Source organism: Phyllostomus hastatus, unplaced genomic scaffold (assembly GCF_019186645.2).
Source record: "Phyllostomus hastatus isolate PE091 unplaced genomic scaffold, TTU_PhHast_1.1 phas_scaffold_501, whole genome shotgun sequence".
NCBI lineage: Eukaryota > Metazoa > Chordata > Mammalia > Chiroptera > Phyllostomidae > Phyllostomus > Phyllostomus hastatus.
The window spans coordinates 55,425,053-55,449,562 of record NW_025334033.1 but is presented as its reverse complement, the minus strand read 5'-3'; the positions used below and the strand labels follow the sequence as shown (position 1 = coordinate 55,449,562).

The window sequence follows — 24,510 nt, the reverse complement described above, 5'->3', positions numbered from 1 at the left end:
GTGGTAGAGATATGATGTTCATAAGAATATTTGAAAAATGTTAGGCATATCATTTCATTTTTCTAATGAAAAAATTTTCATTAGAATATGCCCAGTCTTTTCATATTAATTCTGCACTTTTTTTTTCATTATGGGGGAATACTGAATAAATAAAATGTTTCCTAGCCATGACTGGTATACCCAGCTTGAGTGCTGGTTAGGACTCTTTGCCAAAACATCCATTTACTTTCTTAGCCTGGAGGGACTGAACTAGCAAATGGATGTCACTTATTTTTTAAAATAAGCACACGAGTGTCTTTTTGGTGGATGCTAAATGAAAGAGTTTAATAGAAAAAAAAAAGCCTCCTTCCTTTCACATAAAGCTCTTTCTTGTTAATATCCCAGAGTTAAATGCTGCTGGTAACGTTGAGGAGGTGAGGAGGGTGGAGAAATATCGCTGGCACTTAGCTATAGCTTGGACAAACCACCTTAACTGTATACTTTTATTATAGTGTGTTTTTCCTTTCCTGGATTTTCAATTCTTTCAACATTTCCTTTGACCAGTGTCCTTGTTAGGAGTTTCCCTATGTATATATATAGTAATTAAGAAGACTACACAGTGTAAAATTATTCTGTATATACTCTTATCGGTATATCATTTGCTTGCACCGGCCTAGCCATTCCATGATCATGGGAGATTGTAATTTTCCAACCTCAAAGAATGTGTTTTATTAATTCCTTTTCAAATTCTTCTTACTCAGTGGATGATTCAGAAGGAAAATGCTCAGATTCAGGTGAAGGGAGTCATAGCAAATACTTGCCAGACCACAAAAACTTCAGCTGCCTGGGCTTTTAAGGCTGATTTCAGTTGCTTAAATTTGGGGATGAAAACACTGTTTGTAGTGAACTTGTGGAAATTCTGCAAACATCACAATGACAGGGATCATTGTCTGTCACTTAGTCAGTTGAAGAACCATTTAACAATTGGTCTGCTTTAACGAATTTTTTAAATCTCTTCATCATCATTGGTTACCCTGTTAGACCCTCTAATGATGTACAGGCTCAGTGTTAGAGTTTCTTTTCTTGGAGACATTGACATTCTGCTCTGCTTGGGCTTTGGTCTTCATGCCCTTACTCTGTGGCTCAGAATCACTGAAAGGCTTGTTAAAACTATGGCTTGCTGAGCTCTCTGCCCCTCCAACAGAGGTCTGGGGTAGGGCCTGATATTTGTGTTTCTAAATAGTTCTCAGGTGTGGCTGGGTCTCAGGACCACCCTTTGAGAACCATTGCTCTAAAGAGCCACCTACACTCAACTATTCCAGAACATTCCACTTTTCTTCTGTTTGCAGATAATATATTCCTAGTGTCTTCCTCTTTTGAGATCATTTCCCCCTGCTTCTTTTAAACATGATGCCAAGTGTGCCAAACACGCATAAGCCCACCATGTAACTTAATAACTTTCAAAATAGATACCTTTCCTCTCGAGTTATTTACCTGGGCATTGTATGATGCGACTAGCTTCCTCAGGGTCGTCTGGCATCTCCGACTATCACAGTCACATAAATTGTGTGAGCTCAAATAGATAAAGACAAATTAAGGGTCGGAATAGCATTCTGTGCTAGGACGCAAACGTATTTCTGTTCCACTAGGGAGCACTTCACCCCAGTGGTGTCATTTGCTCATCAGCCCGGCCTGCAGTGATCAGTAGAGATGTTTTCTGAATATTTGTTTTGGAAAAACAGTAGGATCCATATATTCATACAGTGAGACATTTATTGTCGCCAAAGTATTTTCAAATCTGTTATGCCTCGGTTGTTTGGGAGATCTCAAAGTAGATCATCAAGTTGGTCATCACCAACAGGCAAGAGGTGTAAATATAACCCATGCTAAGTGTAGTATAAATGCCAAGGAAGCAGTTTATCTTGTTAAATTCCACCAAGGGCAAGTGACACAGCAGCTGCAGATCTGTCCATAGTGGCCTTGGGGGACACATGCCAGCACTTTGATGACCTTGTCTCTATGCCCGCAGGTGGGAAATCTTTGCATGTAATCAGAGCTACAATGATTATGGACTTGAGAAAGTAATTGAGAGACGCAGCCGCATTTGCAATGCTCGGGACTAATTCAGTGGATTTTCTTCCCATCTTCAGCAGCGTTCAGCGACTTCTGTGGTGACCAGCTACGTTTGGCAGCAGGCTCGGGTGCCCACAACTGCACAGAGCAAGAAGCGTTTGAAACAGTGATGTTCCAGTTTAAAAGGACAGAGCTGCAAACAGAGGTAGGCTTTTATTTTGGGCAAGAGCCTTTCAACTGCACAAAAATCTCACTCCCGGCCACACGCCGTTTATTCACCACGGCCACACTCACAGCACTGGGCACATGTCTTCACTCTGTTCCTGAATCCCGAACGGGGCAAGGGAGGCTTGATGTCAGCATCTTGTCCAGAGTTCCTCGTTCCTTTAGGTCTCTCCATGCCCCATTTGCCTCTTTGCTTCTCTTCTTTACCACTTTCAGCTCCGATCCCTTCATTCTTTAGGGGTCTGTGTTGTATGAAGATGATTATTTGGGGCAGTGGTTTGGTTCCCTGACTGTAATATTTGGTGTTCTCTTTTGACGGCAGAAAACTCACAGTATTGCAACCTTTACCTAAAATACAGAACAGGCCCAGCTCGTTGCCTTCAAAGTGTGGTGATGCTTCTTCATTGCACATGTCACAGTTAAGAGTTGTATTCATTTGAGTTATTGTTTGGTCAATATCTGTCCTTCTCACTGAACACAGGCCACTGTGAAGATAATGGCTACCTGTTGTGCCCACTGTTGGGTCTCTAATGCCGATCAGAGTGTCTGGGACACAACACCTACACAAGAACATTCGTTGTGTGGAAGGAAAGAATGTACATCTCAACTGTACCAGTTGAGTCATGGAAAGTCCTCAGCTGGGCTTAACTATTCATTGGAAATGGTACTCAGCTTTGGAAAGGACTGCACAGAAAGACCCAAGTTTTGTTTTAATGAGTTTATTTTTTTGTTTGTTTGTTGTTCTACCTTATTTTGAGACATTCAAGTGGTGGTATTTGTTGGGTAGAAATAGACAAATAATATATCATCCAATAAGGAGAAATATTAACTATGGTAAATTATACAACTCTTCTATTCTAGCAACTTGTTACTGTAATATATAGATTGCTGTGTTTTTCAAGACTTGGGAAATATGATCTGCACAAGTGTTGCTAGGGGTCGCCATAAAAAGGACCACAAACTAGGTGACTTAAACAACAGTAATTTGTCTCTCAGTTCTGGAACCTAGAAGTACAAGATCAAGGTGTGCACAGGGCTAGCTCCTTCCAAGGACCATGGAGAAAAAATATCTTCCCTGCCTCTCTCTAGAGCTACCTGGCAACCTCCGACATTCCTTAGCTATAGAAACGTCACCCTGCGTCTCTGTCCCCATGGTGCTTCCTGTATATGTGCATCTTCTTACAGGACATTGGTTACATTGGATTGGGGCCCACGCTGCCTCAGTGTGACCTCATCAGAACTAATTACATGTACAGCAACCCTATTTCCAAACAAGGTCACTTTTTGAGGTGCTGGGGGGTGCGGATTTCAATCTACGAATTTTGAACAGACGCAGCTATTGAACAAAAGATGCCTCTGCTCACCCAGCATCTTTGTGCCCAGCGGCACTTCCTCATGGTCCCTGCCAACTCCTTTCAGTGGCAGGGTTTCAATCTTTTTTTTTTTTTTTCTGATGTGGGGTGAGGATGATCTTGGCTTGGCAATTAACTTTGATTTAACTAGCTGAACCTGTTTCAGAGAGCCAGCCAGCAGGTAGGGTGCCAGCTGGCACCCTCTCTGTGCCATCTCTAGTGGCTGTTAGGGACACTGTGTGAGACAGTATGAGAAGACTTCTAATGTCTGCAGAGGGTGCAGAAACTCTCCTCCTCCCTGGCACTTGCGAAGCAGTCCTCTCTGCTCCCCCCCGTGTGTGAAGACTGCAAGAGAAGGGATTAGGGCAGTATCTGGTATGGGCTGCTTTAAACCCTGACATCAGCTGATGAACGCCATTGATCTGTTCTGACAGGAGAGTTCCTATGGGGGAAAAAAACAGGGTGATGAAATACACTGGAACCATCCGACACAAATATTTTAGTTCACCATAGTAAAGGAAGAAGGTAATGTTTGACTACTGGCTGAGTGTCCATGAGAAAGACCAATATTTAATCTTGTCTCTGGCATGTTATCAACAGAACATGTTACATCACTTGCCTGTAGCTTCCAGGTGCTTAAAAAAGTAACTGGCAGAGGTACAAGGGCTTCCCAATTTGTAGAATTCAGAGCATGTCAGTTGTCCCTGTTGATGCAGCCAGGCGTCTAGGGTACATCCATCAGGAGTGCAGTCATTGCTGCTGTTTTGGGTTCAGTGAGAGAGGCGGGGGGCAGACAGAGAGAGAGAGAGGGAGGGAGGGAGGGGGTGGAGGGGGGGAGAGAGAGAGAGAGAGAGAGAGAGAGAGAGAGAGAGAGAGAGAGAGAGATGTGCAGGTGAGTAAAGTTACAGCAAGGAGCCTGCCCCAGAGCAAATGGTTGTCCCAAGGTGAGTTAGCAGCTGGGGTGCAACTTGAATGTGGGTCTCTTACCAAATGGGACAGAGTGCACTTTAATTAAAAACATTATTTGGTAAACAAGTACAGAAAGAAAATCAGGGGTAAAACTAAAGGGGAAACCAAAAATTGCAAGCAGGGGGAATAAGTGACATGCCTGAGAAAGGATTACAAACTGGGGCCTTGCTCTGGTCCTGACTACCCACACGATCCCAGGCAAGTCACCGCCATGCCATGGGCCTCAGTCCTTCTCTCCTGGAAGTGAGGGTAATAGAATAACTCATATCTAAGGAAGTCTTAGGATAAAACTTCATAATATTGTCATTCAAGCCAATGTAGAGTCTCAATTCCCTATTTCTTTCGTTGCCTGGATCTGCCTCAACAGTCTTTTTTTAAAAAAGATTTTATGGATTTATTTTTAGAAAAAGGGGAAGGGAGGGAGAAACAGGGAGAGAAACATCAATGTGTGGTTGTGTCTCACATGCCCCCTACTAAGGACCTAGCCAGCAACCCAGGCATGTGCCCTGAGTGGGAATCGAACCGGTGACTCTTTGGTTTGCAGGCCAGCACTCAGTCCACACTAAGCCACACTAGCCCAGGCTGCCTCAATAGTCTTAATGTTTTATATATTTAAAGTTCTCTGTAATTGGTTGTTGTGCTTTTACCTATAATTTAAATATTGCCCTTACTTCTATGGTTTTAGGGTGTCATTGCCACAAAATATACCCTAAAGTTATTTTATGAAAAGCAAATGGTCAAAAAAAATTTTAAATTACTTTTTACTATGCTTTGGAAGCCAAATACTTTAAAAAGATAAGCCTCAATGGCATAAAACAAAATTGAGCTCCCCTGCCCCAAACAACAGGAAAAAAAAATTGGTGTGTTCTAAAGCAAGGCCCTGGTGTGTGTGTGTGTGTGTATGACCCTGCCTCCAGTTCTTCAAACTATAATTCTGAGGATCACTAGACATAAATAAATAAGCATATAAGGAGAGAAAGTTCTTATGGAATTTGCACTGTAAGACATATACTGTGCATTTAAATCCACATGTATGGATTTGGTGGCATTTGCAAGTACAGCAAGAGTCTACGCAGTAAATGCCTAGTTGAGTCAAGCCCATTTTGAAGAAGCAATCACTGTGGCAGGAATTTAGTTCGGACAAGAACTTCCCTCCACACAGAAGGCCCTCATAACAGCTCTAATAAGCAGCATCCTTATGCTCTTGCGTTGGCACAACATTGTGATGCTCTGTTACTGGGTTGTGTTGGATGGTGGGAGGGCCTGTTGGAGACAGGTTGAGAGGGCAGGCTTCCAGAAGTCCAGGAGTTGTTTGAAAAGGCCACTTTCACTTCTCACAACTGGGTGACCCTGAAGTCTCAGTTTCCTATCTGTAACCTGGTAATGGGTCTCATATTTCAATGTTCTTTTGTATGTAAGGATTAAACAAAATAATAAATGTGGAGTGTTCAGTCAAGTGGCACATAGTGAATGCTTAATAAATAATAGGTAATCCTTATTATATTTTTTTGTGATGTTCTCCCTTTTGGAGAATCCATTACAATACTGGATTCAGAACCTGATGACTTTCCCTCAATATGGAACACCTTCCTTCTTAATCTGTGACTGATCACAAAGTTCTAAGTGTACCAGCACCTATCATCCCCCTAAAGATCCAGGTCTGAAGAGAAGGAAAACATCCCTGAGCTGATTCATGGGTGTGGCGATGCTGCCGTCTTAGGAGTACCCAGTCCATTGCAAGTCTGAGCAATGTAATCCTCGCTCTGGGCAGAAGTCCCTGGGTGAAGACACGTCTGTTTTGTAAGGAGACAACGCGGACTTGTTTTTCAGGGCCTTGTATAATCCCAAACTTCTCAGCTGAAGGAGCTGCGGCAATAGTAAGAATTATTGAATGTGACACCCAGCTATTATGAGAAAATAAAAAAGAAAATGAAAAAGTATAGTTGCGAACTCAAGGTTTTACAATAGAAACTTGGAAAAAAAAAAGAAAACAAAGACATGAAAAAATGTGAACGAAGACCAGCATGCATCCCTAGGTGTATGAAAATACAGAAAGGACTTTAACAGGCTGCCCCATTTGGGGGAATGTCTGGCCCCTCACTGAATACCTCCAACCGTGGGATACTTTACATCTTCTGAAGCTCCCACCCACTCCCTGTAGGGACAAGCTACAGATAACTGTAGAGAGGCAACAGTGAGGAGGAAAAATAAACCTTCCTTTATCCTAACTGTGGTTTAGATCCTGGCTTTAGATCCATTGCTTAACATTTCTGAACTTTGGATAGAAAATAGGATGATGTGAAAATGGACATCATGATGGTACAAGGGGTTGCTGTAGGGATTTAATAATGCACATAGCTCATATAGCACAGTGACTGGCACATAACTAACACTCATGGAACCAAGTGAGCATTCAGTTAACTTTAATGTGACTATTGAACAGGACTGTCTGGCTCCAGCATTCTAATCTCTAGTGGTGGACTTTATTTGTCTGTACTTCTTGCCTACTCTGTAAATGGGAGTTCTAGGCACATCTATGTCATGAGAATGTTGAGTGTTAGATGAGTTGATCCATGTAAAGCTCTTAGACCAGTGCATGGCACTATTTAACCTCATTTGATGTTAGTCATTATTGATGAAGATGTTCTGACCAGTTGCTAGCTACTTCTTCTATCACTCTTTTTGCTCAGCGAATGTTTCTCTCAAGCAGAACTCCTGTGCCCTGTCTAGCTCTCATTCTTCACGAGAACTCTTTAAGAGTAGGGTCGAACTGAAACAGCAGGTTTAAGTTCCACATTGAGCTTGTGCCTCCCAGGAGTAAGCGTGGATGTGAATAAGCCTGTTTCCAGGGACAGCTAGAAAGGACAAGCCACAGAGAAGGCCTGAGGGAGAGGAGGTCAGCCGCTGCAGTGCGGGACAGAAAGAACATGAAGTACTCTGAGAAATGTACCCCCAGGATGGGGGGTAAGACAGCATGGTTCCTCTGGGAGCCTGGCAACGTGGCAGATACATGAATGGCTGTGAAGATGGGGAGCTTGCTCTGCCGCATGCTGTTCCCCTTCCATAAGTGTGAATTCCACCTAGGTTACCACTCAGTGCATACCCTTCTGCATCCACAGCCTGTTCCTTACTAGTTTTTGGCAAAGCATGGTCACACCCAAACTACTCTATATTTGTTCTGAGTGTACAAGACTAATGAGATAATCATACCCTGAGGCTTAACTGGTTGAAATCTGTAAATTTCCTAAAAGGATAATTACCTGTTCATAATCCTTCTTTCCAATATTGTGTAAATCCCATTAGCACATTTTTTATTATTAGCGTTATGGAAAAAATTGCTTTTTTTGCCATTGGAAGAACAGTTGGCAGGGGAAGACCTGGCATTTCATCTGAGCTACTTTGTTTTATCTCTATGGTCAAATAAAGGCATGTGCCCCCAAGTGCAGGAGAGTCCCTTAGCAGTAATTCTGTTAAGCCTTCTGCTTTAAGAACGAGGACCCTCTGCTGAGGCCTCTAGGCACTGGTGTGAGGTTGAAACATTGCAGAGTGAGGACTAGGCTGATCTGGACTCTTATTTAGAAATGGTTCCTAGAAAGACATGGACCCATGCAATATCATGGGATGGGAACCCCGCAGAGAACAACATTAACTCTGATGGGGGTCTGTATACGACCTTATGACTTTTTGCCTAACACATCTGTCTTGACTGGGCACCAACCATGTAAGATTATGTTTGTACACAAAGTTTCATAGGTAATTGGAGATTATAGAAGTGTTTTTTCCCGAAGTTATTTAATTAAGTGATTTTTCTAGGCAGAGATGACATGAGCATTAATGGAACTTTCATGACCTTCTGGTTTATTTTATCAGTTGTTTGATTCATGACATATGGTGCAACTTTATAGCATATATATAAAGTGGTTCTGTAATCTTCTTTGAAGTTTCCAAATAACCTTTTGGGAGGTTGCTGACAATACCATGTAAAATAGCTCGAAACCATGGCCCCTTCCTACTATGCAGGATGAGGCAGAACAATGTTTACCTGTGTGTTTATGAACTGATACTCCTTCCTATACACCTTCCATTTAAGGTAGCAGAGCTGAAAGAGCCCTGTTAGAGAAGTAGGAAACCATGATTCTCTTTTGGTCCCTGCTACCAACCAGTATGCCATGGTGGGTAGGCCACTTAACTTCTCTGGGCCTCAGAAGAGAAGAGTGAAGACCAGATGATCCCTGGATTATACTTTAGCTGTCTGGTCTGCAGCAAACCATGGGCCCGCCATGAGGGGATGATCAGCCATGGCCTGTTGGCTGAGCAGTCAAGGGGGTGGAGAACAAGGCAGTGGGAAGGGGGAAAAGAAGGAAGGAAGCTGGGGTATGGAGTCAGCATTCATCCTTTGCTCTCTGAATGTCCTCACCTACCCATTCTGAAAGTTAGAGCTAAGACTGGAGAAGCTGACTTTGTATTTTCTACCTTGATCCCATCTCAGCTTCTCTAAGAAAGAGAGTACAAATTCTCTGTAATTACCTATATGTTCACTCTTAAAGGCCATCAGTCTAAAGGTTTTTTTTTAAGATTGTATTTACTTATTTTTAGAGAGGGAAGGGAGGGAGAAAGAGAGAGAGAAACATCAATGTGTGGTTGCTGGGGGCCGTGGCCTGCAACCTAGGCATGTACCCTGACTGGGAATCGAACCTGCAACACTTTGGTTCACAGCCCACTCTCAATCCACTGAGCTACGCCATCCAGGCCAGTCTAAGGGTTTTTTTTTTTTTTTTGCTACAGGACCAAATGCATTTAGACTGAGTCAGATTCTGCATTTTTTATGCCATGTCTTAATATGTTAGATGTATAGATAAAAATGATAGTTTCTCAAACTTCCTAACTCTGTAAGTTTCTAAAAACATGAAGTCCTGAAAGCTAAATATCTGAGTAATAACTTAAAATTTCCCTTTTTTCTTTGACCACTTGGGTTTATAGATACATGAGTTCTGTCCAGAAGGTATTCAGCCATGTAATATGAAAAATAGAGACATTTATTGAAGAAGATACAAAATACAGGAAACATCGTACATAGGAAAAGGATGCCTCAGTCCTTTTCAAAGTATGCACCTTGGAACCTCACACAGTTCTCCCAGTCACCATCAGCTGCACTGTCATATTTTCCTGAATCTCATAAACAACCTGAAATCTCTTTTCTTTCAAAGGTGATTTTAATTTGGGAAAAGCCAGAAGTCATAGGGTACCAAATCTGGGCTGTAGGGGGGGCTGAGTCACCTAGGTGGTTTGATGTTTTACTGAAAAACTCTGTATGAGACGTGATGCATGAGCAGGCATGTTGCCATGTTGAAGCTCACCAGTCACCAGTTGTCCATAGCTGCAGCCTTCTGAATCATCCAAATAGTTTCTGCAGAGGAATATTCAAGCTTAAGGAAAAATTTGATGCAAATTCATTGCTCTACTCTCTCAGTCATTTTGAATGCAATAACCACACAGTACACATGTTCACTCAATGGCATCCGCTGCTCCAATTGACTAGTACAGTGAAGTCATCATTGTTCATGCATGTGCATTCCAGTCCAGTCTCCTTGGCTGCCAGGTTACAATGATGTCACACAAACTGTTCTGGTTATATTAACAATGGCTGGACTTATTTCAGACAGACCTTATAACCTTTTTGGATCCAGCCTTTATTCAGTTACACATTAGTGATATATAACAAGCCTTAGGTGACTTAAAAATTTTGTTTCCCCATAACACGTTATCTTCAAGTATCTTAATGAGATTTAGACTTTCTAACTTAATGTACTATACTAAAAGAAGTGTGCTGATCTCCAACAGATATAGGCAGGAGGCACCTTTATTTTCCACTCCCCTATCTTCCTATATTTCCTTTAAACATATTGTCTCTCTAGACAGCCTTCTTGGGTAAATGACCTTAACCAGCTATAGCACAACTGTTTCTCACATGTGGTGAACCCTGTGTAGTATTTGGGAAACACTTATATGTTCTTGTCTCTGCCAACAGTGGAAACACAGTTTGCTCTTCAGACAGCCCTCAAATCATGCACTAGGGGCAGCTTCAGCCAGCTTCTTGCCTGAAGACTTTTTCAAGTGTGGGTCTTGCATTATACCCTATACCTTGACCTGCCACCATAAACTCTGAAGAGATGCAGGCTGAGGTTCCCAAGTGGTTCTCTTGCAATGTCTTTCATTTGACATGAAGGAAGGAGGGAGGACCTGCCCCCCTCCCCCCACCCCAACTTCTCCATTGACAGAGTAGGGGCATATAGAGAGAAAAATGCACAGAACTCCAAGAAATCCCCCCTAAATGTATCTCTCCCCTTTCCACTTTAACCACAACACTTTCATTCTTTTGAGGAGAGTGTTGTATTAGAACTGCGGAACTAGTTTTTGTCTAGCTCCTTTGCAAGTGCTGTGTAGGTGGTCTGACATCTCTGCTTGTGTGTATTTTATTTTTTTATTGTATTTATTTATTTTTAGAAGTAGGGGAGAGGGAGAGAAACATCAATGTGTGGTTGCCTCTCACCTGGCCCCCAGTGGGAACCTGGTCCTCAGCCCAGGCATGTGCTCTGACTGGGAGTTGAACTGGTGACCCTTTGGTTCGCAGCCCACGCTCAATCCACTGAGCTACACCAGCCAGGGCCATAGTTTATTTATTAAATAAAATGCCAGTGTCACCAGTTGTTCATGCAAATAGTCTGCAAACTCCTTAAAGGTAGAGGCTTTTGGTAAGCATATTTCTATTCCTTGTAATGCTTAGCTCAGTGCTAGGTAGTGCATATTCAATAGTAGCTGTAGTTGGTACTCCATGTATGTGTGATGAATGAACGAGTGAATGAGGGTAAGGAAGCCTCATCACCGGCTGCCTGCCTTTTTGTGAAGAAGAATGACCAGTTTCTGTTAAACTGTGCACACTTTCAAGTTACTCTCCTGCATTCTGCTTCTCATGTAAGTACTGTTATTAAACTTCTAAATACTTAACAGAAGGCTGTTTTTTTTGGCAGTGAATGAACTCCTTTTGTCTTCTGTCCCGTGAATATCCTAACCACTTTGTCACTTTGATCTAGGGGGCATTTCATCCTCAGAAATGCAAAGGAGTTGGCGACTGCACAAAATGTGTCCTATTTCCTATTGCCATAAAACCCACTGCCCTTGAGCCTTTGCCCGCCCCATTTCATGATAATGCATAAGCCACTAAATTGCAGTTACTGGCTGTGGCCATGGCCATCGAAAAAATCGTGAATGCCATGTAGATTTGAGGCTTGCTCTACTAAAGAGTCCACAATGGCTTTACTGTAACTGGGTTAACTAGAACTTGGCAAAGAGCTACCCAAGGAGGGTGATACCAACCCCCCTTCCCCCTTCCAGGATGCTGGCCTGATCTTCTTGTATTTGTGCAACTGGCCCATCCAGAGACCCATTGGAAGTGGGAGGAGGGCCCTGGTGAGGGCTAATCTCTCCGGGTCAGGTTGTCCTTTCTCAGCTCTCTTTTCACACAGCTCCTCTTCCTGCGAAGCGAAGTAGGTTAGAGGATAGCTTGTTTTCTTTGACTATTTGAAATACAGCATTTAGGGTCATGCTCTGAATAATTTGTGCTTGTTAGAAATGACTGTCGTCCTCTTGAAGCAATAACAAAGAACTACATTTAAATTAAATTCAGCCAAACAAGAGCCTCTCCACAAAAATCAATGGAGCCAGGCATTTTTCAAAGAGTTATGATTTTTTTCTCTCTGTAATATTCAAGGATGTAAATCAGCAAAGATAACCCAGAATCTAAAAAGTGCTGGGCTATAGTTCATAACGCTTTAAAAGTACTTGTTCATACTTGGGTAGGCATGAGAAGGTAAGGTAAAATATTAGATGCAATCATCTTTAATATCACATCTTTTTATATTTGGCAAACTTTACTCTTCCTCCATTTCCTAGTTGCAAATTTCAAGTATGGGTTTTTTAAAAGATAGCTTCATTTAGTTATTAGATCTATAGGACCTCCAGATACCAAAGTCATGTGAAATGCAGTTTTTAAAAAAGTTCATTTACATAAATGTATCCATATCCATATACACAGCTGTGGTGTTCTTAACAAATGTGGCATCAGTAGTGACAAGCCACATGGTGTCATGTGCTGGGGAGAGGACTTATGTCAACACACAGAAACATACCTGTTTGTTTTAAGACTTTATTTTTTTTAGAGTACTCTTAGGTTTAGAGCAAAATTGAGAGGAAAATAGAGACTTCCCACATACCCCTGCCCACCCCGTCACATCACAACCTCCTTTTGGTTCCTCAGGCTGACACTCAATCCACTGAGCCACACTGGCCAGGGCACAACCTCCTTTATTATTAAGATCTCCCACCAGAGAAATATATCTATATTTAAAATATCCTCTCTTCCTAGCGTCTGTATTAAACCCTACTTAAGTACTCCAAGCATTCAGTCTTCACTTAAACATATCAAAGCAGTCACACTTTTAGTTTTCCAAGACCAAAACCTCCCCATTCTTTTCTCATCCTAGACATAGAAATATCTGGAGCTGCCAGACTTTATCTTTTCAAGTCTAGAAAGAAAGTTCCATTCATTATTTTAATAATTTGCCTTGCAGTTGCTCTGCTCCAATTAGGGACTAATCCTGGCTAATAAACCTAATGAGCAGATTAATTATTAATACACACTGAAAAATTCAACCCCTTATGTATATTTCAGCTTGTCCGTGTGACGGGCAATGCTGTTGTGCATGCATGCACCTCTTCACTGTAGCGTCTGCTTCCACAGCCAAGAAGGATCCTTGATTTTGGTCACTGTGGCCGCTCTGAACAAAGCCATTCTGGCTGGGTTTCGCCTCATCTACAGCACAGCACCTTCTCCTCGCTTGCTATTCTCATTTCAGAGTTCTTCCTGTGTCGCTGTTGCATCGATGTTTCGTAAACCCAATGTATGTCTACTCCTTCGCTATTCACTTGATGGCCACAAAGGAAATACGTCTTATTTCCTATTAGATGATCCCCTTTTCCTTACTTCTTCCCTTGTGCTCCCTCATGCCTTCTCCCAGCACACGCCTCCTCTAGTGACTTTGACCTTAAGGAGTCTTGCTCTCAATCAAGGGCGATGTCTCTTGGAATGTGCACATTACTTCTTCAGGCTCCCAAGCATGTGTGAGGAAAAGACCCCTTTCCATGACTGAAGAAAATGACAGGTTGTGATTTCTTCTCAGTTCACACATCCCATTCCTCATGAATCTGTTCTCTCTGCGGTGGTGAGTTACCTTCTACCAACTTCGGCTCTGCCTCAGGGCTCCCTGCCGTCTTCACTGAAGCACCTATTACTAATACTTCTCAAATTTTATTATTATTGGAGTCGGCAAGATTAGCTTCCTGAAGCCTATCTCCCCCTCCCCCCCAAAATACAGCCTCAGGAGCCCATCCCCAGAAATTCGGGCTGATTCAGTGTCTCAGGTGCACTCTGGGAACTATTTCACAACTGTGATTCTGAAGTGGTTACATTGACAGACACTGGTCCAATGAGCCTTCTGACTTCTATCTGCTCTCTCTGTGGCAATGTTACATTTGTTACCAAGTATGAGTTAAGGGAAACTTCTTTTGGCTGTGCCTGCAAAACTGTGAAGGGGAGGGGGAGTGGATGCGGAGGGTAATTGAGAGACAAACGCTTTTATTTGTTTTTGAAAACATTTGGATTCTGAAGTTTCCCATTTTACCATCTTTCAGAAAATGAATAAATTTTTTTTTTTTTACTGAAAAGATTCAATCGCCAATGAGCTCATTCTAGACTCATGTTTAGATACCATCCCCCACCCTTTTAATATTCTATCCAGAGTGACTCAAGCATGGCCAGGAGGCTGTGATCTATGGACCCGTGAGTGTGCCATTTGAGGCCAAAATACCGCAGCCCTGACCTCAAAGGACCTGTCTTCAATTGATGAGGCCACCGCTATTCAGTTAGTACTCTGACATTTGTCCTTAACATCCAGAACTTGGGAATAACCTCTCCTCTGAATACTAAACGATTTATGGAATAATTTATATATTTAATCCTCACCCAAAGATTTATTATTTCGCACGTTCAAGTGTTCAATTTTTATTCAATGAAATGATTGAAATGTAGCCATTACTTCTCTGTCACAATAGTGGAAAGTTCTAATAACCATTTACTTAGATATTGCTGGATTTATAGGGTACGATGTTATAAACTTTGGAAAGGAATCAGTAAGTGAGCTTATCTAGGGGATTCTTGAGTTTGGAATGGTAATCCCATTTGGGTTTCTGCCTGTGCTTGTAGGTGTGGATTGCATTTGAAAAGGAAAGTTTGAGCTCAGGAGGCAGCCCGATAGCCAGGAGGGTGAGGCCCCAGGAAAACAGACTTAGCTCCAAAGTCCCTACTTCTTGATCTGCCCACCCAGGTGTATGGATGGGTGGGCGAGGACTTGGTATTTCAGAACGATTCTAAACAGATGGGAAAGATGTCCAGCCAAGCAAGGAAACATGCTATTTGTAGAACTTGACAACTTAGCTGCCAGTCAGGGTCAAAGTGGTCCAGCAAGGCAGGATCTTGGCAGTAGTTAGTTATAAGGCTGGTGGGGATTTAGTCAGCATGGCTCCAGCCTTGAATGGGCTAGAAAAATTATGGAGGAATCCCATATTTAAAAGTGTTGCTTAGAGGATGTAAGTGTCATGTCCTTTTCTGTGCCTTCCTGATGAGCTCTAGACCAATACCACGTCAGTGTCTTCACCAAGCCAATAAACTTAAAAGCCTTTTTCCAAACAAAGTGATGGCGAGATTCATAAATTGTGCAAAAGCGGGGTTCAGCATTTTCTATCCTTGTACTGAAAAAAATTCAATTTCTTTTGTTATTCTTTGATTTGGAAATTATATTCTGTTTGTTTTCCTCAAAACTGTTATGAAATCAACACTATGCATCATGAAGGTTTCTAACACAAATAGTTCCAGTACGTTGGATCTTATAAATAAATGAGCTTTACTGCTGAATTTTGCCTTTTGTACAGTACTAGAATTTTTATTAACTTTCAGTTAAAGATGTGAAATCTAAACTTACTACAGCCTTTTCTGCCATCTTGGAGCCGGGGGAGCCTGCTGGGAACTGGGCTTTGCAGCAACAAAGAGGTTTTGGAGGCTGTGGTCCAAGACCATTTTGTGCTGGCTGTAAGCGGGGTCTCTGGAATCAGAGGGAACGCACAGCTCTTGTTAAAACTGAAGGTGTTTATGTTTGAGATAAAATGGAATTCTATCCAGGCAAGAGATGTGCTTATGTGTACAAAGCAAAGAACAACACAGTGACTCCTGCTGGCAAACTGAACAAAACCAGGGTCATCTTGGGGAAAGGAACTCGTGTTCATGGAAACGGGCTGGTCCATGCTACACTCCAAAGCAACCTTCCTCCTGAGGCCGTTGGGCCCAAAATCCGTGCAATGCTGTACTCCTCAAGGATTTAAACGTATTGAAAAGTAAATGAATAAAATGGATTTGTGAAAAAAAAAATCAACTCATCCAAGCCCATGAGTATTTTAATTAATAAAACTAGCAAAACCTCATAAAAGGATAGAAGAGTTTCCCTTCTCACTGTTCCCCTGTCTCACAGTTATTTTGATGTATTCGGTAGTCATGAGTGCTTCACGAAATGCTCCCTGCACTGTGAACAAAGCTAAGCTTTACCCAGTGCCCCACAGCCCAACACTCTTCAGTTTACCAAAAGCTTGGCATCAATAGGATTCCACCTGAGAACAAGCAACTACCTGAGTAGTTGCTTTCACCAGGCAATAGTTTGTTAGAGATGACACCAAAAGTACAGGCAATCAAAGAATAGATTAATGAAACAGACTTCAAAGTTTAAAGCTTTTGTGCATCTGAGGACACTATCAGGAAAGAGAAAGGGTGACCCATGGAGTGGAGAGAATGTTTGCAAATCCTCTATCTGGTAAGGGTCTGGCATCCAAAACATGTCAAACAAACAAACAATTACAACCCAAGAATAAGAACACAAATGACTTGGCCAAAATGGGGAAAGGATTTAAATTGACAATTCTCCATAGAAGATACAGAAATGGCTAGTGAACACATGAAAAGATATTTGACATCATTCGCCATCAGGGAAATGCAAGTCAAAACCACAGTGAGATACTACTTCGTATCCATTAGGATGTTTATTATAAAAAAAGAGATAATAAGAAGTACTGTTGAGGATGTGGAGCAATTGGAATTCTCATGTATTACTGGTGATAATGCAAATGGTATGGCCCCTTTGAAAAACAGTTTGGCAGTTCCTCGTAAGGTTAAACATGGAGTTATTACACGATCCAGCAATTTCACTGTTAGATACATACCCTAGAGAACAGGAAGTGTATGTTGACAAAAATACTTGTACAAGAATATTCATAGCAGGACTCTTTGTAGTAATCAAAAGTGGGAACAACCCAAATGCCCATCAACCGATGAATGGATTAACAAGTGTGACATATCTGTGAAATATTATTAAACTATAAAAAAGAATAAAGTACTGATTCAAGCTATAATATGAATCAATTTTGTAAATATTATGCTAAGTGAAAGATGGATACAATACAAAAAGCCAAATATTATGTGTATGATTTAATTTATATAAAATATCCAGAAGAGGCAAGTCTATAAATCTAGAAAGTGGATTACTGGCTGCCAAGGGCTTTGGGGGAGAGGAATGGGTAGGGCATTTCTTCTGGGGGTGATGAGGACTTTCCAGAATTGGGTAGTGGTGGTAGTTGCACAATGTTGTAAATATGCTAAACATCAATGAATTGTACACTTTAAAATGTCAGTTTTATGGAATGTGAGTCATGTCTCAAATGCCTAGGGGTGAGTTTACCTCCATCCTCCAATAACGATTCATTGCAGTTCTTTTTTCCTTTGTCTGCCTTTCAACAAAAGGGTGATTTTATGGTGGGAAACTAAAGTCGTAGATGAATAAAATGTTGAAAAGCAACAGTTGGTTTTGCTTTATGATTTTTAATATAGCCTTTTCACTTAGAATGGTTTTAGATTGGTAGAAAGGTTGCAGATGATACAGAGAAATTCTGCACAACCTTCACCCAGTTTCCCTGTCAGCATTTTATGAAACCAGGAGAGCAAGACTGAACACTAAGTGATTAGCACTGATAGTAAACAGACTTTATTCAGATGTTACCTGTTTCCCCACTGACGTCCTTTCTCGGTATCAGGATCCAGTCCAGGGTCCCCCTCTGATTTCAGTTGTCCCATCTCTCCAGTCTCCTCTGAGCTGCGACTGTCTCACCCTTTCCCTGTATTTTACGACCTCGACAGTCTGGAAGAGACTTAATCGTTCAGATATTTTATAACAGTTTTCTCAGTTTGGGTTTGTCTGATGTTTTTTTCATGAGTAGGTTTGGGTTATGGGCTTTGGGGACAAACAGCACCGAGGTAATGTACCCTTCTCATGGCATTGCTTGCGAGAGTACGTGGTGTCCACATGACTTGTCACCTAGGACATTAACCTTGATCATTTGCTTAAATTAGTGATTGCCAGCTTTCTCAATGACAAGTTTATGGTTATTCTCTTTTCCTACTCTGTCCTGTGGAAGTGAGTCACAAATCTAGCTGGTGTTCGGAGCAGGATGTGGGGAGACTACACCAGAAGAATGTCTCAGTCCATTCAGGTTGCTATAACAAAATACCATAGAATGGGTGGCTTATAAACAATAGGCATTGATTTCTCATGGTTCTGGAGACTGGGAAATCCAAGATCAAGGCACTGGAAGATTAAGTGTCTAGTGAAAGTTTGCTTCCTGGTTCATAGACAGCTATTTTCCGTCTGCATCCTCACATGGCGCAGAACAGAGAGATCTTGCAGGAATTGCTTTTATGAGGGCATCATCCCACCCACGAGGCTCCACCTGATCACTTCCCAAAGGCTCCTCCTCCTAATACCATCCCATTGGCTGCTAAAGTTTTAGCATATGACTTTTGGGGGACACAAACATACAGAACCCAACAAGGGGGTGGAGAATCTATAGATATTATTTGTAAATTTTCTGTATAAAAAGATTTGTCTCTTCTACATATTTATTCAATCATCTATATCAATATGGCATCATAAATTTATTTTATATTTGTATTATAATCCAATTCTATGTTACTTATTTTGCTTCTCAAATTGTCCCAGCAAGTTAGCCACCGGAGCTATTTTATTTATTTATTTATTTATTTATTTATTCATTCATTTTTTTTGGTTAATCATCATCTGAGAATATGTTCATTGGCCTTAGAGAGGAATAGAGAAAGAGAGGGAGAGAGAATAAATAAGAGAGAAACATTCATCCATTGCCTCCCATACATACTCTGACCAGGGATCGAGTCAACAGCCTAGGTATGTGCCCTGAGTGGGAATCGAACCTGCAACCTTTTGGTGCATGGGACGACAATCCAAGTAATTGAGTCGCCTGGCCAGTATGGGAGCTCTTTTAAGGCTGGTTTTCTTATTCCTTTGATAGCCTCCATCCTTTTTAAACTAAATTTATTTTTCACTGAGCGCTTACTTTCTGGCATAGCAAGACATTCTAGCCTTCTCTTGTGCACCCTCTGCAGCAGACTAGAATTAGCCCCAGTTTTATTTTATGGTTTGTTTGTTTTTAAAGAATGATATTAGAAACCAAGGTCTAGGTGCCGGCCCAAAGGCAGCAGTGTTTGTATACTGGGAACATGTCAGCTGGAGATAATGGAAGGGGAGGATCTGTCAAGAGGAAAAAAGGGGAGAAAAGAACTAAGGGACCAGGTTAGATGAGAACGGAGGACCGAATGGTGTGTTGGAGCTGGAGTTCATGTGGCACCCACTGGATGAGCCCTGGGAGGCACTGTACATGACTATGCATGGCGATTCCACACAGGTGTTTCAAGTTGATAATAAAACCCCAGGTAAATATAGAACGAGCCACCTTTGCAATTGAATATGATATGCAATTTTACTTGAAAAATTCATAGCTGACCTTCAGAACCAGCTTCATTTGGATTTTCCAAAATGAGTCCTGCCTGATACTATCTTTGCACTGAGGTGTTTTGTAAAATTTAGTTTTTATATTTTTTTAATGAAGTAAACTCATATGGTTGCTGAAAATGAAGGTCATAACAATAATGATAACTAGTGAGTGTGATTGTTTGGGATTCTGAAGCTCCTGCTTGTGTTTTATTATTATGGCTTTTTATTTTGTCCCAGGCAGGGAGAGACTGGATACCAGGCATGCAAATAGCTGTGGCAGAGAAATTGGAAGAAGCAAACAGTGTTCAAGTCACGGTACAGCAGGCAGGGGAGGCATTGCAATTCTGTTCTCTCTCAACCTGAAGTGCAGAGGCTGGCTGTTTGGGAGATTGTAAAGGGAAATCTGCTTAATGGAAGAGCGAGGTGGACAATCTTTGCTATGCTTATATTAACATATGTGCACCTCACAAAATAGAGTTTGAAAATGCTGGCAGACACATTTTTTTTTTCAGAATAAAACTGGAGAGAGCAGTTTTTTAGCAGCTGAAGATTCTGAGTTGTACTATAGATTAGCTAGAAGTTTGCAAAAAGTCCTTCCTGAGTCAGCTGAATAGCACTGGGTGGGGGGACATAATAACTCAGGAGTTGTTGATTCAATCCATTTAGGGGAGAGAATCGATGTTTTGATCCTACCCACTATTTGTGGAGGGCACCTGAAAGGCCTGTTATAATTAACAATACATTGTTGTACCCATAGAATTCCTTTTATCTCAGAACCTACGATCCTGGAGGAAAAGGGCCTCACAGTTTGCCTTAAGCAAAAAATAAATGGGGTCTTTTCATTTGATCTATAAAAAGTGTGTTTTCCTGCTCGCCTCTGCCTGGAGGCGGCATGGCTGTGCCACACTTCCTGCCTCTGCTAATTACTTGCCTCTTGACTGTTGGCTACGAGTAACCTGTGCTTCCTCCACAAATTCTTCTGTTGAGATTCTCCCGCTTAGTGCCTCAGAATGTAACTGTTTTTGGAGATAGGCTCTTTAAAGAGTTACTTAAATTAAAAGGTCATTAGGATGGGCTCTCACCTGATAGAACTGGTGCCCGTGTAAGAAGGGGAGAGTTGGATGGAGGCTGGTAGGGGGGCGAGGCAGTATGAAGAGACACATGAAGAGACACCGTGAGATTTTTATTCACAAGCCAGGAAGGGCCTGGAACAGATCTCATGTTCTCAGAAGGACCCAACCCTGCTGACATCTTGATCTCAGACTTCCCAGCCTCCAGAACTGTGAGAAAAATCACTTCCTATTGTTTAAGACAACCTGTGATACTTTGTTAGCATAGCCCTAATACACTAACGCAGTGCTTTATGGAAATAGCATAGTAATCTTTTGCGGGAAAGAGTAAACAATTATTTGTTGAGAGTTATTGTACAAAGATATAAATAAACTAAATATCTCCCTTAATTGTCTCAACTACCCTGAACTTCGCCATATTGATGAGTAAATAGGAATTTGGAGAGATCAGGTAATTTGTGTAAAACTAATGAGCCGCTGGTGGAATAGATTTAAACTCATCTCTTTCACTTCTAGTCCTCATCCTTTTTCCTCTGTGTCATTGGAACGAAACTACAACTGGTAACCCAAGTCCAACCCATGGTGTACTTCCACAGGGACGCCAACAAGAGATATACTTCCTTACACGGGAGTAAGCCTAGGAAGCTTTAATTAGGAAATAACCCAAACTTCTAGATGAAAGGAACCCCCAGGATGGCAAAGAACCCTCTTAATAATTCATGAGTTACTTTGGTCTCCCACTAGATGGTGCTAGAGCCTATCAATGTTTCTAGGTCACGACACAGTATGGTGCCAGGATCTCCAGCCAGTATTGCTTTTCTGGTGCCTTGACTATAACCTATTCAGCTTAAAATTTCTTTCCTATTGATGTTCATGTTTCATATAATTGGAAAAGGGAGTTCATAAAACGTGCCAAAGTTAGAGACTCATCCACCATATTGGCGTAGCAGGAAATGCATTCGGTGTTCATAGTGTGAGTAATACCATATCTAAAGAGCATAGGACACTTTATTTATGGAGAGGTCTTTAGTACACCAACTCGTGGTTGAATGCATAGAGAACAAGGAGTTTAAAATTGTTCTATTTCAGTTCCTCTAGTGATTGATTCACTCTGGGGAGAGGCATATAACTGCTCTCTGCCCTAGTTTTTCCATTTATAAAATAGAAATAAAATATGGGACACTTACTTCAAAGGGCACTCAGAAGATGAATGAGGTAGTGTCTCTTAAAATACTCTGTGGTTGCTGGAGAAATAGAGTTATATCCTCTTCGCAAATAGCGCCCGAATGATGAGGCCTACAACTTGACTTTGACCCATAATGCTTATTTGAATCTTGTAACCCACTTGGTCACAGAGTCTCCCCAAGTACTTCCACTGCTGTTTCTTCCCTCAAAGATAGAAAGGCATCCACACGGTGAAAACTGCCCCTTGGGGGAGTGGATGGATAGGTGCATTTCATTTTCTCAATGGAAGAATTTGTTCTGCCCTGCAGAAGTCCTTTCTTCTCTATTTTCCTTCAAGCTCAAATGCTTGGCTAAGGGTAACATTGAGGCAAGGTTCCTAGATAGTCTCCTTAGTCATAATCAGTGGGGAAAGGTTTCCACTCTTCTTTTTTTTCAACCTGTTTTTCCAGAGGTGTTTAGAAAGGCACATTGGAGGGAACATGGGGAAGAAAAAGCCATGGATATTTTAGACTAAACCACATGTTGTAGGTTTGAAGTGCGCTATACACTGAAGGCGTGTCCCCCAAATCCCTATGTTGAAGCCCTAACCCGCAATGTGACTATGTGGAGATGGGGTCTATAAGGGAGTAATTAAGGATAAATGTGGTTCGGGCCCATTTTGGACATTTTCAGTCCCTGAGCACCACAATAAAGGGAGTATTGAAATAGAGCGAGTGGTAATCATTTTGCTGGTAGAGGTTCTTGCCTTCAGTTTGTAAAACACACAACATCTGTGAAGCTTAATAAAGCAAGGCACAATAAAATGAGGCATGCCTGTAACAAGGTGAGGCCGTAATAGAATGGGGTTAGGGCACTAAAAAAAGACTCTTGGAGAGGTATGTTCACTATTTTCTTCTTTCAATTCTAACCCCTCTCCACCCCCACCCCTGCAAAAAAACAAAAACAAAAACAAAAAACAACCACCTGTAAGCACACTGTGAGTGGCAACCTCTCAAAAGCCAGGAAGAAAGCCTGCTCCGGAAACCAGCCGGGCTGGCATCCAAACTTCCAGCCTCCAGACCTGTGAGAAAATACTCGTCCATTATTCAAGACGCCCAGTCTGTGATATTCTGTTATGGCAGCCCAATGTGAATGAGACACAAAACTTCCCTTGTCACTGTACAATAGGGATTGGTACACTTCTGCTGTCAAGGGCCATGTAGTAAATATTGTAAGCTTTGTAATTCATGCAGTCTTTTGCTCAAAAGCAGGCGTAGCAGTCTGTAAAAAAGTGAATGAGGTTGTGTTCCAATAAAACTTTATTTCAAAAAACAACAACAACAACTGTGGGCCATATTTGTCATGAGCTGTAGTTTGCTGGCTCTTACTCTAAGAAAACGTGAAAATAACCTAAAGTGGATATATTTAGATTTTTTTCCTCAAAGGCAGATTTCCATTATCACTAAACAAACACAATGTAATGACAATTAATGGTCATTTCCACTTTTTAAAAGATTCCCACTAGTAAGACTATAGTTACTTTTAGGCAAGAGGCACATGGGCTAATGCTTGTTTCTATGGCTAAGCCACATAGATTCTGACTCTCCTAATTTTTTATTCCTCCTAATCCAATAAAAATAATCTCTTTAGTGTTTTATTTTTGTGTGTGTATGAAACATTCAGACTGAGTTTACTTATGGCCAAAAAATGTAAGTGGCCTGTCTTTGTTTGTCACACACAGCAAGTTTGCTGTCGAGTCCTTTCGGGTCTTCCTGTGTGGCCGTCTGACAGTCACCTTCCCTGCCCCCTTCCTCCCACGCTGCCAAGCACTGAGCTAGGTTTCTCCTTTTCCTACTCATGGGCTGTAATTATTTGAAAATGTCGCCTCATTGGACTCCACCACTCCAGTATGGCTGCCAGCATTTTCTGCCTGATTGTTCAGCTACAACCACAATCACCATTTACAACATACTTATTATGACCGAGGCACTAGGCCAACTATTTTCCAAATATAATCTCACTTAATTGTTATAACATTCCCATAAGTAGGTATTATTATGTCCATTTTCTAAGTGAGGGTACTGAGGTACAGGGTAGTTGAGCAAAGGACCCATAATTGAATAAATCAGCAAGTATGCAATAGAACTTGGTGTGGAACCCAGGAGTGTCGGAATCCAGAACTTGTAGTTTTGCCCACTCCTCCCTGTTGGATTTCTGTAATGCATATGCTTTGAAAATGCTTTCTCTTCTTTTGTACCCACATAGTAGCAAAACATACAATCTGTATGTAAAACTTCCAATCTTCCAAAAAAACCCATGAGCGCCAGAGGTAGAATTTAGCATATACCTCATCTTAATGAAGAGGATCTAGGTATTTTGCTTTTGTAAATTTTACAATCAATTTTTTTTTGGTAAAAGATGGATTTTTTTAGATCCATGCATGTGCCATATTAGTGCATTTTTCTCCACTGAGTTAAATATGGGTTGATCAACTCTGCATCAATTACGTTTGCCTACGTTGTTTATTAAGACTATCAACATGTACAAATAGGGATGATTTAGCTTTTATTACCTAAACAGGGAACATACTACCTACGGGAACATACTACCATCTGGGAAAATGAAAAGACTTCTGTGCTGGGCAGAACTTGTGTTGCCTTT

The 24,510-nt window shown here is 41.5% G+C and overlaps 1 long non-coding RNA gene across 1 annotated transcript in view; it reads left to right on the top strand.

Moving 5' to 3' along the window:
* Window positions 1–2,144: 2,144 nt before the first annotated feature.
* Window positions 2,145–24,510, top strand: part of LOC123808647 — a 79,773-nt gene continuing 57,407 nt past the window's right edge. The window contains exon 1 of the long non-coding RNA XR_006783811.1: window positions 2,145–2,257. This is a non-coding gene — a long non-coding RNA (uncharacterized LOC123808647). The remainder of the gene's footprint in view (window positions 2,258–24,510) is intronic.